Source organism: Schistocerca cancellata, chromosome 6 (assembly GCF_023864275.1).
Source record: "Schistocerca cancellata isolate TAMUIC-IGC-003103 chromosome 6, iqSchCanc2.1, whole genome shotgun sequence".
NCBI classification, from domain to species: Eukaryota; Metazoa; Arthropoda; class Insecta; order Orthoptera; family Acrididae; genus Schistocerca; species Schistocerca cancellata.
This window is the reverse complement of record NC_064631.1, coordinates 200487602-200496463: the sequence shown is the minus strand read 5'-3', so window position 1 is coordinate 200496463 and position 8862 is coordinate 200487602. Positions and strand designations below refer to the sequence as shown.

At 41.7% G+C, this 8862-nt stretch overlaps 1 protein-coding gene across 1 annotated transcript in view; it reads left to right on the top strand.

Annotated features, from left to right (window-relative positions):
- The first annotated feature begins 3251 nt into the window (after window positions 1-3251).
- Window positions 3252-8862, top strand: part of LOC126190957 (probable cytochrome P450 6a14) — a 58313-nt gene continuing 52702 nt past the window's right edge. The window contains exon 1 of the mRNA XM_049931617.1: window positions 3252-3291. The gene's annotated coding sequence lies outside the window, so the exon portion shown is untranslated. The remainder of the gene's footprint in view (window positions 3292-8862) is intronic.

Below are 8862 nucleotides of genomic sequence, written 5' to 3'. Positions count from 1 at the left end.
AAGTGACCGAACTATGAGCCCCAGTGTAAATAAGGTTACTGTATACTGTCTCCCTAAATAAAGAGACTTATTTCCGACAGTATCCAGTAGGGGGGCATTTGTGGTGTACCTTTTGCATTTTGTTTTCATTTTCTTTAAAGGCAAAGAGAAAAAGTGAATCGGTAGCCCAGCGTAGAGCCTCCGCCTACCGTCATGTATTTTTGATTTTCAGATGTTAAAAAACATAAGATGCTTTTCCTGTTCCTCAGTGAGAGAAATGATTCGTGCTCTGCTAGTTATCTTAGCGCGTAGTTCTAGACCGCCATTTTGGGCGATGTGAATAAGCGAGGAGCATGTATTTTCTATGTGCATCGAACAGAAGAATATAGCATTATTTTATTAACTAAAAGGTTATATGAGTTATTATTTCAAGTAGCACCGCAATAAGAAGAACTGAAGCCCACCTATGTACTTCGGAAAATTCCGAAGATCCGATTAACGCAACATGGACACGGTCAAGATTTTGTAGGTGGATACGGCGATCATACATAATATTATAAATTTGTAAGCATAAACCTACAATAGGAGAAGGGCTATTTCATTAATGTGGAACTAATATGAAAAGATTCTTTACCTGTTTACAGGCATAGCCCAGCTTATTGTGCTTGTCCGAGTGCCGAAAAATGAATCTCGTTAATTGCATATACCTAGAAAAAGTATGTTATCATTTTTTTATTATAATTGTATTATATTGTATCGTAACACCTCATATCGCTTTGCAACGTTATGCCCAGAAATTTAAACGACTTAGCTGTGTCAGGAAGTAAACTAGCAATACTGTATCCGAACATTTCAAATTTGATCTTCTTACTCATCCGCATCAACTTACATTTTTCCACATTTAGGGCTAGCTACCATTCATCACACTAACTGGAAATTTTGTCTAAGTCGTCTTGTATCTTCCTAAAGTCACCCAACTTCGACACCTTACTGTACACCACGGCATCAAAAATGGTTCAAATGGCTCTGAGCACTATGGGACTTAACTTCTGAGGTCGTCAGTCCCCTAGAGCTTAGAACTACTTAAACGTAACTAACCTAAGGACATCACACACATCCATGCCCAAGGCAGGATTCGAACCTGCGACCCTAGCGGACGCGCGGTTGCAGACTGTAGCGCCTAGAACCGCTCAGCCACCCCGGCCGGCACAAAGGCAACAACAACAAACAACTGCATATAGCTGCCCATCCTGTCAGCCAAACCAGTCATTTATGTCGAGAACAACAGCGGTCCTATCACACTTCCCTGGGGCACACCTGACTATAGCCTCGTCTCTGATGAACACTCGCTGTCGAGAACAACACACTGCGTTCTATTATTTAAGAAGTGTTTGAGACACATACCTGTGAACTTATTGCATATGCTCGTATCTTCGTTAACAGCCGGAGGTGGTGCACAAATATCACAGCTGACCTTGTATCTATGTCGTATAGGAAATCAGGTTTTATCTTAGTAGCACAGGACTGCTTTGCTGCTTATAACGACGGAGCCTGGTATGTCAGCTCTGCTCGGAATTGTTTACGCCGCATTGGTCGAATCTGGTCGCATTGCTTTCCAATTTTAGCACATTTCTCGCATTTTTTTTACCGAAGGTTTCAGTGTCAATATGAACAACCGCAACTCACTGTAACTGTCATTCCAAGAGCTACTGAATACATTATACGGCTCCATTTATACGGCACCATTACAAAAAAATGATCATACTTATTTCAATATCTTGATTGATACTGAAATTAAGGGCGTTATCGATACAAAACATCAGGTTCCTCTCGACATACTATCAACTGCAGAAACCCCCTTTTCGATATCTGGAACCGTTTATGAAATGAAAGCTGTACTAAGTCTTACATGACTCATCCTGTATGCTAATTGTCACCATAATCATTTGTGCTGTTATAATGTCTTTTATCGTGAAGTGACTAAGAACAACAAGGACGCATTGTTGTTGTTGTGGTCTTCAGTCCTGAGACTGGTTTGATGCAGCTCTCCGTATTACTCTATCCTGTGCAAGCTTCTTCACCTCACAGTACCTACTGCAACCTACATCCTTCTGAATCTGCTTAGTGTATTCATCTCTTGGTCTCCCTCTACGATTTTTACCCTCCACGCTGCTCTCAATACTAAATTGGTGATCCCTTGATGCCTCAGAATATGTCCCACCAACCGATCCCTTCTAGTGAAGTTGTGCCACAAATTTCTCTTCTCTCCAATTCTATTAAATACCTCCTCATTAGTTATGTTATCTACCCATCTAATCTTCAGCTTCTATTCCATTGTTGTCTAAACTATTTATCGTCCACGTTTCACTTCCATACATGGCTACACTCCATACAGATACTTTCAGAAACGACTTCCTGACACTTAAATCTAAATGTTAACAAATTTCTCTTGTTCAGAAACGCTTTCCTTGCCATTGTCATTCTACATTTTATATCCTCTCTACTTCAACCAACATCAGTTACTTTGCTCCCCAGACAACAAAACTCATTTACTACTTTAAGCCTCTCATTTCCTAATCTAATTCCCGCAGCATCACCCGACTTAATTCGACTACATTCCATTATCCTCGTTTTGCTTTTGTTGATGGTCATCTTATATCCTCCCTTCAAGACACTGTCCATTCCGTTTAACTGCTCTTCCAAGTCCTTTGCTGTCTCTGACAGAATTACAATGTCATCGGCAAACCTCAAAGTTTTTATTTCTTCTCCATGAATTTTAATTCCTACTCCGAATTTTTCTTTTGTTTCCTTCACTGCTTGCTCAATATACAGGTTGAATAATATCGGGGAGAGGCTACAATCCTGTCTCACTACACCAAAATTCAGGACGTTATCGATACAGAACGTCAGGTTCCTCTCGACATACTATCAATTGCAGAAACCCCCTTTTCGATATCTGGAACCGTTTATGAAATGAAAGCTGTACTAAGTCTTACGTGACTCATCCTGTATGCTTATTATCACCATAATCATTTGTGCAGTTGACAGCTCTACATAATGTCTTTTATTGTGAGGTGACTAAGAACAACAAGGACGCATATTCCGAGCAATCAGAAATTATCTGATTTTGTCTGAGTCACTCTCACAGGCAGTTTTCTCTCGGTTTCCAACTGATTACCGGTTTCTCTGCTTCGCAGTAGATGACGTCACACGAAATTTCGCACAGTCACTGTGACTGGCGGAGCGAAGGCCAGCTGTTATATGAGGGAACACAGAGCAGGTTTCAAACAGGAGACAGCTCGCCACCCAGCGGTGAGTGTGCAGAAGCAGCCGCGTCTTCTGCCATCTCTCTCCTAGCTGCTCACTGCTGTGTGCTGTGGCTTCACGTGTCGTGTGTGTGTGTGTGTGCGTGATCATTGTCTTTATGTTCTATTTATGTACTATGAAGACTAACTGCATAGTGAGAGCTCAAGTGCTCATTAGTCAGTTCGCGCGCTTGTAACAGACAGCTGGCGGAACTGCCGTAGGTATGCGAACCGAACCAGCAGGCGTGCACTGCTCCACCTTTGAACGTCCTTGAACTTCCCTGCGCATGCGCATTTCGTTGTTAGATCGTCTGTTTCGCGAACAGCCTCGTTTTGTTTGTCAACAGCTGCGGCGTTACTTCGATGAAAGTTATTCCGCGAACACAGGTTTCGACGTTACCGTTTCACGGACTAAATAAGGTTGCGCGACTGACTAGGTACAGCCGTGTCGGAATTTAACGTAGCTCCTGTTGTTTCGTGGCTTTAGTATAGCAGGCGACGACGGAAAATGTGCTCACAGATACGGGGATGGTGTACAGCTGGTGTCATTAACTATCTGAAGGACAAAAGTAAGAGAGATTGCCGATGAAAAATACCCGTTGTTTTCAGAGAGATTGCCTATAAAAATAGGCATTTTCTTTTTAATTTTTGCGTAGAGTTATTTCCGTGTTCCGTGTGTCATATTCATGATATATGTTATGAGTTTGCGTGTGATTGTTGAACAAACGGTTACAGAGACTATTAGAATGATATAGTTGACGCCTACATCAACACTAAAGCCAGAGATGTTTAAAAATACTTAAAAATGATATAAAAACATTAAAAAGGTGTTAAATTATATTCTACTAGCTAACAAATTCGACGTTGTCCGGTACTTATTTACTTTAATTTTCTATTGTCCATCTCTTCCTTCATTCTCTCTCTGTCCATTTCCTTCTGCCCCTCTCTCTGTCCGTCTCCTGCTCTTCCTTTCCTCTGTCCTTTTCCTCCTCCTCTTCTGTCTGTTCGTCTACTCCTCCTCCATCGAGAGATGTCTCTTCCTCCCCTGCCTCTGTCAATCTCCTCCTCTCTCCACTCTCTCTCTACCTCCTTCTCTCCCCTCTGCCTGTCCATTTCCCTCTCCCCTATCTCCTTCCACATGCTTGTCCTCCTGTCTGACCCTATCTCCCTATTCCCCCTCGCAGTTTGTGCGTCTCTTCGTCCTCCCTTATCTCTCCACATCATCACACTCACACCAATAGCTGGCAGCCGTTTCTTCCCATGTAATTAATATGTGTACCAAATTCGATTGATATTGTTCCGAGGGTTTAGGATGAGCTTTTTACCTGTGGCTTTGCTCGCATATGCATATTCAAACGTATTTCACAAATATTTTACGTATTTCACATGTATTTGTACACATATGTTACCTATATGTCTAGTGAATTTCGCCCTGCAGTTTCATTTTCACTTAATGTTTATGATATCGTATCTTCTAAATTATGTGCCGTACAATGATATAATTGTTGCATGTGCCTTCTGCACCATATATCGATACAGTCGGCAAAATGTATCGCGAATAGAGTCAGTAGCAAAGAAGTAATAAATTGAAACGTCCTGCATGATGCAGTAGTTTTTCCTCGCATCTCAGTATATGATATCATATCTCCTCAACCATGTGTCGTACAGTGCATACTTTTTTAGGTATATTCAGCCGCAAATGTGGCTGCTACGGCAAATGTGGATACTGTCTGCGAAAGTGCTGGGAATAGATTAGTGGCAACGAAGTAATAAATTTAAACGTCTTGCACGATGCAGTAATTTTTCACGCATTCGGGTTTTATGACTTCATTATCTCCTGAACTAAGTGTCGTACAATGACGTGATTTTTCTGATACATACAATAGTATAGGTGTATACCGTCTGCAAAATTTCTCAAGAATGCAGTCAGCAGTAAAGGAGTAATAAAGTAAAATGTTATGTTTCATATGGCAGTTTTACTGCATGAATAGTGGAAATCTGTAAGCAACAAAAATTTTCTCTTTAATCATTTTGTGGGAGTCGTCAACGAGAACAAGTATCATAAACTTTGAAATTGCATGTCACTAAGTGATTCTTTCTCAAATACTGGGTAGCTAAAGTATGGGCTACAATGATTTTTCACCCCCATTCTCATCCCTTGGTAGGCATGTGGTTCTTACCCACACGGTGATTCTTTCCAGAGAGTAAAGGATATGTGTAGCAAAGCTGGATGAAATCGGTCCTGTGGTTTAGGGGAAGATGTAGAACACATACATGCATATGTAGGTACATCTATTTTAATAATTTGTGTGAGTTTTTAAGTTATGATTTCCCTTGAACAAAGATAAAAGCCGATTTTGTTTATGATTAAGGGTAACTACACATCTAAACCTGAAGTCTTCCACTGTCTGACATTGTTGAGACTTATTCTCTTTTTTTCATGTCAGCCTTCTGTGTGTTTCGAAGCGGTCTACCACGAATTTCTCTCCTGCAGTGACCTCTTCACCTAAAAACTGCGCTTGCACTCAACGTCCTCAGTTGCTTTTAGGGTATATTCCCATCTATGCCTGTGTCTACAATTTTTAACTTATGCTGCTCCCTCTAGTAACACGGGAGTTATTTCTTGATGTCATATAGTGTTGTCCGTTCTCCCTCTGAGTATTTTCCACACTTTCCTTTATTCGCTGAGTCTGTGGAGATCTCCGCTATTCGGAACACTGTCAGGCCACTTAATTTTCAACCTCCTTCTCAGGAACCACATCTCAAACGCTTCGCCACGCGGTTTAGCCGCGCGGTCTAGGGCGCCTTGCCACGGTCCTCGCGGCTCTCCCCGTCGGAGGTCTGAGTCCTCCGTCGGGCATAGTCGTGTGTATTATCCTTAGCGTAAGTTATTTTAAGTTCGATTAAGTAGTGTGTAATCTTAGGGACTGATGATCTACGCAGTTTGGTCCCATAAGATCTTACCACAAATTTCCAAATTCAAACTCTACGATTCTTGCAGCCTAAGGTTTACTTTCATACAATGCTGTACCCCAAACGTACATTATCAGCAATATCTTCCTCTGATTAAGACCGACTTTTGATACTAGCAGACTATTCTTGGCCCGTAATGCCCCGTTTTCTGGTGATAACGTGCTTTTTATGTCCTCTTTACTTTGTTCGTTACGTGTAATTTTTCTACCAACGAAGGACAGTCCCTCTCTGCGTGATACCCCATTTTGCTGTTAGGTTGATCCCTAATCTCATTTATGATACTTCTCATTACTTTCGTCTTTCTTCGGTTTACCTTCAGTACATTCTTTACTCATTAGACTGTTCATCCCAATCGACAGGTCACGCAGCTCCTCTTCAGTTTCACTGAGGATTCTAATACCCTCAAGGAGTCTTAGCAATGATATTCCTACAGCCTGAATTTTAATCTCACTCTTGAACATTTCTTTTATTTTCATCATATTGCTTTTTCGAATGAACGGTAATAGACTGCATCCCTGTATTACACCCTCTCGGGATTTCAGTCTTATTATTCTATTATCGTAATGTGTAAGAGGTGGTGGCAGTATTATTAACTCTCATCTTTACATTAAAACAAAAACTCGTAAATATTCACCATGTAGCCATATTTACAAATTAATTTGTGATGTGAATGTAAAATGACTTGTTCTGCATCATTACTATTTATCGTGCAAAAAATCGATGTAACGTGAAACTAACTATCCCTCTTATTATTTGCACACACTGTATGATATCACTGTTTCCCTGTAGCTTACTCCTTTTTTCAGAATTTCGAGTATCGCGCACTATTCTGCATACTCGAATATTATTCATGGTTCGACAAATCCTAAGAACGTGTACTGATTTTTCTTAAGTCTTGCTTCCACTGCCACGAGCAATGTCAGAACTGCTTCTGTGACATCGACCGCTGTGGCCGAGCGGTTCTAGGTGCTTCAGTCCGGAACCGCGCTGCTGCTACAGTCGCATGTTCGTATCCTGCCTCGGGCATGGATCTGTGTGATGTCCTTAGGTGCCGGCCGGTGTGGCCGTGCGGTTAAAGGCGCTTCAGTCTGGAACCGCGTGACCGCTACGGTCGCAGGTTCGAATCCTGCCTCGGGCATGGATGTGTGTGATGTCCTTAGGTTAGTTAGGTTTAATTAGTTCTAAGTTCTAGGCGACTGATGACCTCAGAAGTTAAGTCGCATAGTGCTCAGAGCCATTTGAACAGCCATGTCCTTAGGTTACTTAGGTTTCAGCTAGTTCTAAGTCTAGGGGACTGATGACCTCAGATGTTAAGTCCCGTAGTGCTTAGAGCCATTTGAACCATTATTGAGCTTTTGTGACGCCTTTACTTTCCTTGAGCCAAACTGATCGCCATCTGACAGGTTCTGAATTTTCTTGTCTATTTGTCTGTGTATTGTTCTTGTAATGCATGGGATGTTAAGTTCACAGTACGATAGTTTTCGCACTTATCTGCCATTCCCATGTAGAGTGTGTGGATAATGATTTTCCGAAAGTCTGATACTGCATCTCCAGACTCATGGATTCCACAAACTGCTGGAACAGCCACTTCTTTGCCACTACGCTAATGAGTTTAGAAATTCCAGAAAAGTATTATTTGCACCTTCAGCCTTATTTGATCTCAACTCTTCCAACAATCTGTTAAACTCTGGTTCTCCAATATCAATTTCCAGAATAATTCCGCAAAATTTGAGACTCCAAGGAAGTGGGAGTAGAAGTGAATGGGATATGATGATTTTCAGAAAGACATGAGCTGTAGTTGATGAAAATTTTTGCAGCATAATGTGCAAAAGATGCTCAACATAAATGAGATGAGGAGAGGATTCTGAAGCTGTTGCGAAGAAATAGACAGGTGTGGGGGATAGCGGATGACATTCTGAGGAAAAGCGATGTTAAATATGAAAGGGCGAGCATCTCTCTGGGCGGGTTCCATGGTCGGGCAGTGAGAGATGGAAAGAGAGGGAGCATGAGGAACTGCGTGGGGAGGGTGAGCGAGCAGGCGTAAACTTGAAAGAGAAGGGACGGCGGGTTGATCGTATAACTGCGGCAGTGTACAGGGACTCGTAACAATGGATGAAAGGACAAAATAGCGAACAGTTTTTAAAAATAGAAAATATCATTACTGCGTGGTGAATCAGTGCTGGCAGTACCTTAATTAGCCATGTCATTTTCCGCTGTGCAGCAAGGCAACATCAGCAGATATTGAGTTTCGTGTTTTGCTTACAGTAACTGAGCTGCGTGTTTTCGAACTCTGAAACTTGGGTTTGCCGTCTAGACAGTCTTTGATATGCCGCGTCACAGATGGTATCGCTAATGAGGCATTTTTGGGGAGGTTCTTAATGCTACGTTGAATCGAGACAGAATGTTTTCGCGGCACACAGGTTTAAATCACCAGATGTGTCACACATAGAGTTTTATCTTGACAAATATGTCGTGTGCGGAGGAATTCGGTTTCGCTTTTAGCTGCCAGTCACAGCACAGATAACGGACAGTTAAAAAATAACTGATAAGGAAGAATAACATAAGTTGCGGTGACTGTCAACAGATAACAACCGTTTGGCACTTA